Genomic DNA, 6,856 nt, shown 5'->3' on the forward strand with positions numbered 1-6,856 from the left:
TTGAAAAGAGGTTTGAGGTGCTCTTGCTACCTAACAAGGGAATTTTTGCCAGAATAACTAGAATAAATAGGGCTTTCACAATGCACCAGCTTTAATAAGGTTTCAAAGCAGTATGAGTAATAGAGGAGGGAGAAGTGCGGTGACACTATTCCTATTGTCGAGTTTCTCTGCGGTAAACTCTTCTCAGCAGATACTGAATCATCAGGGGGAGATTATTAAACCCTTTTCGTGTCTAAAATTTAACACCATCGTACTTCAGTTTCCTGGTACAAACCTTACTTTAGAGTTGTTTACAGGACCGTGAATGAATTTAACAAGCTGTAGTTTGTAAATTTAACCCTAAAAAATTTAACTTTATTTCCTTCAACTTATTATGAAAATAATATGTGCTGGAGTTAAGGAGAAGAAAGAAGGAAACATATTTCCACCCTTTTCCCCTTCAAATTAACAGTATAACTGTTTGAATGGAGCATCCACCGTTCATTTAGAAACTGTAGCATTGACTACTTCTTTCCTATTCCTCAGATGCGCTCATCTGAAGGGGTGGTGCTGGTGGGGATTCGAACAGCTGCACATTTCCAACATAGTATTCCCTAAATGGTGTCAAATGACTGGGAATGAAGTTTTGGTGACTGGATGATTTATTCACTTAGTCATCATTGTTCCATCAGAGGAAACAATAAAAGGCTTTTGTTTGTGTTTCTGAGTATAGGGTGTGAGGGATGAAGAGAAGAGAATAGCCATATAATGAAACTTTGGTCTTCTTTTTTGCTCTCTCAAAAGAGGTCTTTATCTTCAAGTTACTATAAATATATTATAAAAATAGAATATATACTGCATTGTGGCCCTTTCTACCTTGTTTTTTCATATTTTCCTGGAAAGTTTCTTTTTTTTCCTTCTCTATTAAAAAAAATACTGCATGAATATGTTCGAATCATAAAATATTCAAACGTTACAGAAATAACAGACTGAAAAACAAAAGTCTCCCTTCACCGCCCTTGCCCAACCCCCTCTCCCAACATTCAGCCCCTACAAAAAAGTTCTTTTTTCTTTTTAAACCTCTATTACCCTTGTTTGGGGCAGTTTCATCAGTTTCATAACAACAGATGGCATATTCAATCAACAGGCAAATTCCAAAACATAGACAACCGGGAATCACTGAAAATGAACCTGCCTATGAAGTACAGTCCCAGAAAGTGACAGGGAAAATGGTGGCAGAGTGGCTGAACAGAGACCAGGGTAGCTCCCCGGGGGAAAAAAAGGCACATGAGGCCAGAAACATCTGGGTTTGCTTCTCCCCCTGCCACTAGCTAACTGGATGTCCTTGAGCACCTTTGTTTCCCCAGCTATAAAGTAGGCATGACAATAGGAGCCTGAAATGAGCTCGTGTGCAGGAAACACCTAGCAAGCGCCTAACGTATGCTAGATCTTCGGCAAATATTAGTTTTCCTCCCACTTCCAGAGGAAATTTGATGCATGTAAAGTACATGCTGGTTTGTTTCTGATGAAGTTCTAGTTGTATCTGCATGTTCATGGGGAAGTTATAATCCTATTTTATACACTGTTTATAAAAGTTGAAAAAAGAGCATGCTTTGCTCCCCTGCCAAACTGCTGGGAGCACATCAGTGTTTTATAGGTTAATAAAAAGCTGGCGTAGAAATAGATCTGCATTGTACTTAGGTTCAGGCAATGTATATGGATTCAGGCAAGAGTGTTCAGGGTTATGAAATCCTGATAATCGTGTGTAGGTTATCTCCAGGAATCCTATATCATAAAAGTAACTGATTCAAAAACCAAGTTGAATAATTAGGGAACACTGATGCAAGAACATTGGATATAAAAAAAAAAATTATTTGTGTAATATTAACATGGTTATTTGGGAGTTCATAATTTTTTATTTTCATCACATGCGCACACAAAAAAACTACTCTGCAGTCGTCCAACAGGCAAGCTCATAATAGGTGAAAGTATCTTGCAGAAGGTAAACGATTCAGGCTTCTGGCAATCCTGGAGTTTTTTCTGCAGCCTTTGATGCCTAGAGTGCCCTCTACTGGTTACCTTCCAGAAAGCCAGGCAGCTGATAGTTTCACAGAGGACTTAAATTATTGGAAACACCATAAATACAACACTTTATCTCTGTAACTTTCCCATTGAGTGACCTTTTTCTAAAGGCTTATCATCTGAAAGAGAGAGCGTGATGACTTTTTTTGGTACCATCTTGATTCCTTAATCAGAAGTGTGTCTGACATACCATTTTAAATGTGATCAACTCTGTTGGATCCTAAGTACTAAAGTAATCATCATTTCAGGGGCTTCCCTGGTGGCACAGTGGTTAGGAATCCGCCTGCCAATGCAGGGGACACAGATTCGAGCCCTGGTCCAGGAAGATCCCACATGCCGCAGAGCAACTAAGCCCACGAGCCACAACAACTGAGCCCACGTGCCACAACTACTGAGGCTGTGAGCCACAACTACTGAAGCCTGCATGCCTAGAGCCTGTGCTCCGCAACAAGAGAAGCCACTGCAATCAGAAGCCCGCGCACTGCAACGAAGAATAGCCCCCGCTCGCTGCAACTAGAGAAAGCCCGTGCACAGCAACGAAGACCCAACGCAGGGCTTCCCTGGTGTCACAGTGGTTAAGAATCCGCCTGCCAATTCAGGGGACACTGGTTCAAGCCCTGGTTCAGGAAGATCCCACATGCCGTGGAGCAGCTACGCCTGTGTGCCACAACTACTGAGCCTGTGATCTAGAGCCCGTGAGCCACAACTACTGAAGCCCGCGCACCTAGAGCCCGTGCTCTGCAACAAGAGAAGCCACCACAATGAGAAGCCTATGCACCGCAATGAAGAGTAACCCCTGCTCACCGCAACTAGAGAAAGCCTGCACACAGCAATGAAGACCCAATGCAGGCAAAAATAAAATAAATAAATAAATTTTTTAAATGCTAAAAAAGGACCCAACGCAGCCAAAGATAAATTAATTAATTATAAAAAATAATAAAGTAATCAGCATTTCAGAAGAATAATTAAATGGAATAAAGTGGTCCCAAACTATTTAACTGGATTTTACATTAAAAAATATATTTTATTATAGGGTATACAGTTTCTAGCGTACACTAGTCTCTGTACTAGCTTTTCAATTTCCTGTGAATCTATAATGATTTCAAAATGAAAAACTGGAAAAAAATCTAGTGACTTTACTTTGCAGCTTTAAATCATTTAAAGCTTTTTTTGAGCTTATTGAACTGTAATGGAAAGAAAATACCAAAGACAAAGATAAAAAAAGAAGTGTGGGACTTCCCTGGTTGCACAGTGGTTAAGAATCCGCCTGCCAATGCAGGGGCGCCACAGCTGCTGAGCCTGCGTTCTGGAGCCCGCGAGCCACCTGTGCGCCTAGAGCCCGCGCACTGCAGCGAAGAGGAGCCCCGCCCCCCCTGCCCCCCCCCCCCCCCCCCGCAACTAGAGAAAGCCTGCGCACAGCAATGAAGACCCAACACAGCCTAATTATTTTTTTTTAAAAAGAGTATTAGCATTAAAAAACAAAATTGTGCATCAATTGAAATTTTGATTTTTCTATTCTTTTTCTTTCCCTGCTCTCCTCTTGCTCGTGGCCAGTAGCCCTTCCTGATAATCCCTGAGGAACCTGCAAAGATCTAGCCAGAACAGGTATTCCCATGCTCGTCGGCCATCAGAGCGAACCGGACTTCCAGTGTGAACTAGATTACTGCTTTTCATACATGTGTTTAAAAGCAGAATTTTTATCTTCTAATGCAATGTTACCCAGAATTCATTCACTTTTAATTCATCCATGCATTCATTTATTCCACAGTTATTGAGCACCTATTATATGCTACACACAGTCATGAATATATGTCGCTCCTACCAAATACGGGTCTAAAATTCAGTCACATTCCTTTTAACATTAAAACTAGGGCTTCCCTGGTGGCGCAGTGGTTGAGAGTCCGCCTGCCGATGCAGGGGACGTGGGTTCGTGCCCCGGTCTGGGAAGATCCCACATGCCGCGGAGGGGCTGGGCCCGTGAGCCGTGACCGCTGAGCCTGCGCGTCCGTAGCCTGTGCTCCGCAACGGGAGAGACCACAACAGTGAGAGGCCCGCATACCGCAAAAAAAAAAAAAAAAACAAAAAAAAAACATTAAAACTAAACACGCGCGCGCACACACACACACACACACACACACACACACACGAAAGCCCACTTTTCCCTAGAGGACCAGCAGCAGGAATAACCAGTTTTGTTTGCAGGGCGAAGAAGGGTGGAGAATGAACCTAGGAGGCAGCGGAAAATCCCTTTCTACAAGGTGATGAAATAAAATTCATAGTTTATGGCAAGATAAGAAAAATTTAAACATAAAATTTTTCTTTGCCTCTTTGGGCAGCCTCCCTTCCCTTTGGTGCATGTGGTGTATCTGCTTTAACCAGATCTCTTTAGGAGATAACATTCTTTCTTAATCTCATAAACGAGATAAACTTCCTTCTTAATCTCGTAAAGGGCCAAGACCCACGTGGAAATCTGGATTGTGTAAACTGTCAATTGACTATAGCCCTTTGTCTCAAAGATAACTGTACTTTGACCTCTAAAGAGGGAAATAGTCCTCAGAGCTTTCTGAAAGACTGTCTCCCAGGCTATAATCCTCAGGTTGGCACCAATACAATTTTCCATTTCTTTCTTAGATCTACTACTGATTAATTTTTTCATTGACAAAGGTCGCATACAATTTAGTAAGGGACTCCTGGAGTCATCTAATAATGACTCATTGTGATATTGTTATTCATAATCAGAAATATATATTTGGTCACAGTCCCTTTTCCTAGCACAGAGCTCCTAAAACCCTTGGAATTTCCCAAGTGAAGAGAGTGACCAAGGTGTCTTTTGTGATGTTAATGGTGACTTTTGGACCTCACCTCAGATTGAGGGCAGTAGGCCAGGAGAATATGGTTGATTCTCCTGGCCTACTCCTAGCGGGTTGGAACATTCAGTCCCACGCCCCCATCTCCAGGGAGGAGAGGGGAGCTAGAAGCTGATCCGTCACCAGTGACCAATGATTAAATCAATTGTGCCTAGGTAAGGAAGTTTCCATAAAAACCCAAAAGGATGGGATTTGGAGAACAAGAATGCTTCCACATGCCACTGTGCTGGGCCCAAAACTCCATGGGGACAGAAGTTCCTTTGTTCGGCACCTCCCCTATACATCTCTATATCTGGCTGTTGATTCGAATCGTTTAATATCCTTTGCAATAAACAAGTAATCTAGTGAGTAAACTGGTATCTGAGTTCTGTGAGCTGGTCTAGAAAATTAATCGAACCCAAGAAGGGAGTCATGGAAACCTCTAATTTATAGCTGTTGGGTCAGAAGCACAGGTAACAACCTGGACTTGTGATTGGCATCTGAAGTAGGGACAGTCTTGCAGGACTGAGCCCTTAACCTGTGGGATCTGATGCTATCTTTGGGCAGATAGTGTCAGAATTGAGTTGAATTGCAGGACACTCAGCTGATGTTGGAGAATTGCTTAGTGCGGTGGGGTGGGCGGGGGAACCACCCATCAGAATTAGTGCCAGAATCAGGCTTATCTAATAATGGAATCCCAGTTTCTGTGGAAAAACAAAGGAAAAGCAGTCTCTGGAAGGGAGTTTTCCCAAGTGCCCCTGACTCATACCACACAGCTTATCCTGAAGTGAACCTTACTGTGGTCTATGCTCTATGTTTCTTTGAAATGATTCAAAAACAGGGATTTTTTTTTTTTTTTGCTGCACTGTGTGGCTTGCAGGATCTTAGTTCCCTGGCCAGGGATTGAACCCAGGCCCTTAGCAGTAAAAGTGCTGAGTCCTAACCACTGGGCCACCAGAGAATTCCCCACAGGGATTTTTTTCTTTAATTTATTTTTATTCAAGTATAGTTGATTTACAATGTTGTGTTAATTTCTGCTGTACAGCAAAGTGATTCAGTTTTACGTATATATATATATATTCTTTTTCACATTCTTTTCCATTATGGTTTAACACAGGATACTGAATATAGTTCCCTGTGCTATACAGTAGGACCTTGTTTATCCATTCTATATATAGTAGTGTGCATCTGCTCACCCCAAACTCCCACTCCATCCCTCCCCCATCCCCCCTCCCCCTTGGGAACCACAAGTCTGTTCTCTATGTCTGTGAGTCTGTTTCTGTTTTGTAGTTAAGTGCTTTTGTGTCATATTTTAAATTCCACATATAAGTGATATCACATGATATTTGTCTTTTTCTTTCTGACTTAACTTCACTTAGTATGATAGTCTCTAGTTCCATCCATGTTGTTGCAAATGGCATTATTTCATTATTTTTTTATGGCTGAGTAGTATTTCATTGTATATATGTACCACACCTTCTTTATCCATTCATCTGTCAATGGACATTTAAGTTGTTTCCATGTCTTGGCTATTCTGAACAGTGTTGCTATGAAAATAGGGGTGCATGTATCTTTTTGAATTATATGCCCATGGGTAGGATTGCTGGATCATATGGCAACTCTATTTTTAGTTTTTTGAGGAACCTCCATACTGTTCTCCATAGCGGCTGCACCAATTTACATTCCTGTCAACAGTGTAGGAAAGTTCCCTTTTCTCCACACCCTCTCCAGCATTTCTTATCTGTAGACTTTTTAATGATGGCCATTCTGGCCAGCGTGAGGTGGTACCTTATTGTACTTTTGATTTGCATTTCTCTAATAATTAGTGATGTTGCGCATCTTTTCACGTGCCTGTTGGCCATCTGTATGTCTTCTTTGAGAAATGTCTATTTAGTCTTCTGCCCATTTTTCAATTGGGTTGTTTGTTTTCTTTGTTTGTTTTTGTTTTT

General features: G+C 41.6%; 1 non-coding gene across 1 annotated transcript; it reads right to left on the reverse strand.

The window, feature by feature from the left end:
- Nucleotides 1–5,795: 5,795 nt before the first annotated feature.
- Nucleotides 5,796–5,868, reverse strand: TRNAK-UUU (transfer RNA lysine (anticodon UUU)). Its single transcript has one exon. It is a non-coding gene; the product is annotated as a tRNA-Lys (tRNA).
- Between the last annotated feature and the right edge of the window lie 988 nt (nt 5,869–6,856).

The sequence above is a fragment of the Tursiops truncatus genome, chromosome 2, assembly GCF_011762595.2.
Source record: "Tursiops truncatus isolate mTurTru1 chromosome 2, mTurTru1.mat.Y, whole genome shotgun sequence".
In the NCBI taxonomy this organism is placed as follows: Eukaryota; Metazoa; Chordata; class Mammalia; order Artiodactyla; family Delphinidae; genus Tursiops; species Tursiops truncatus.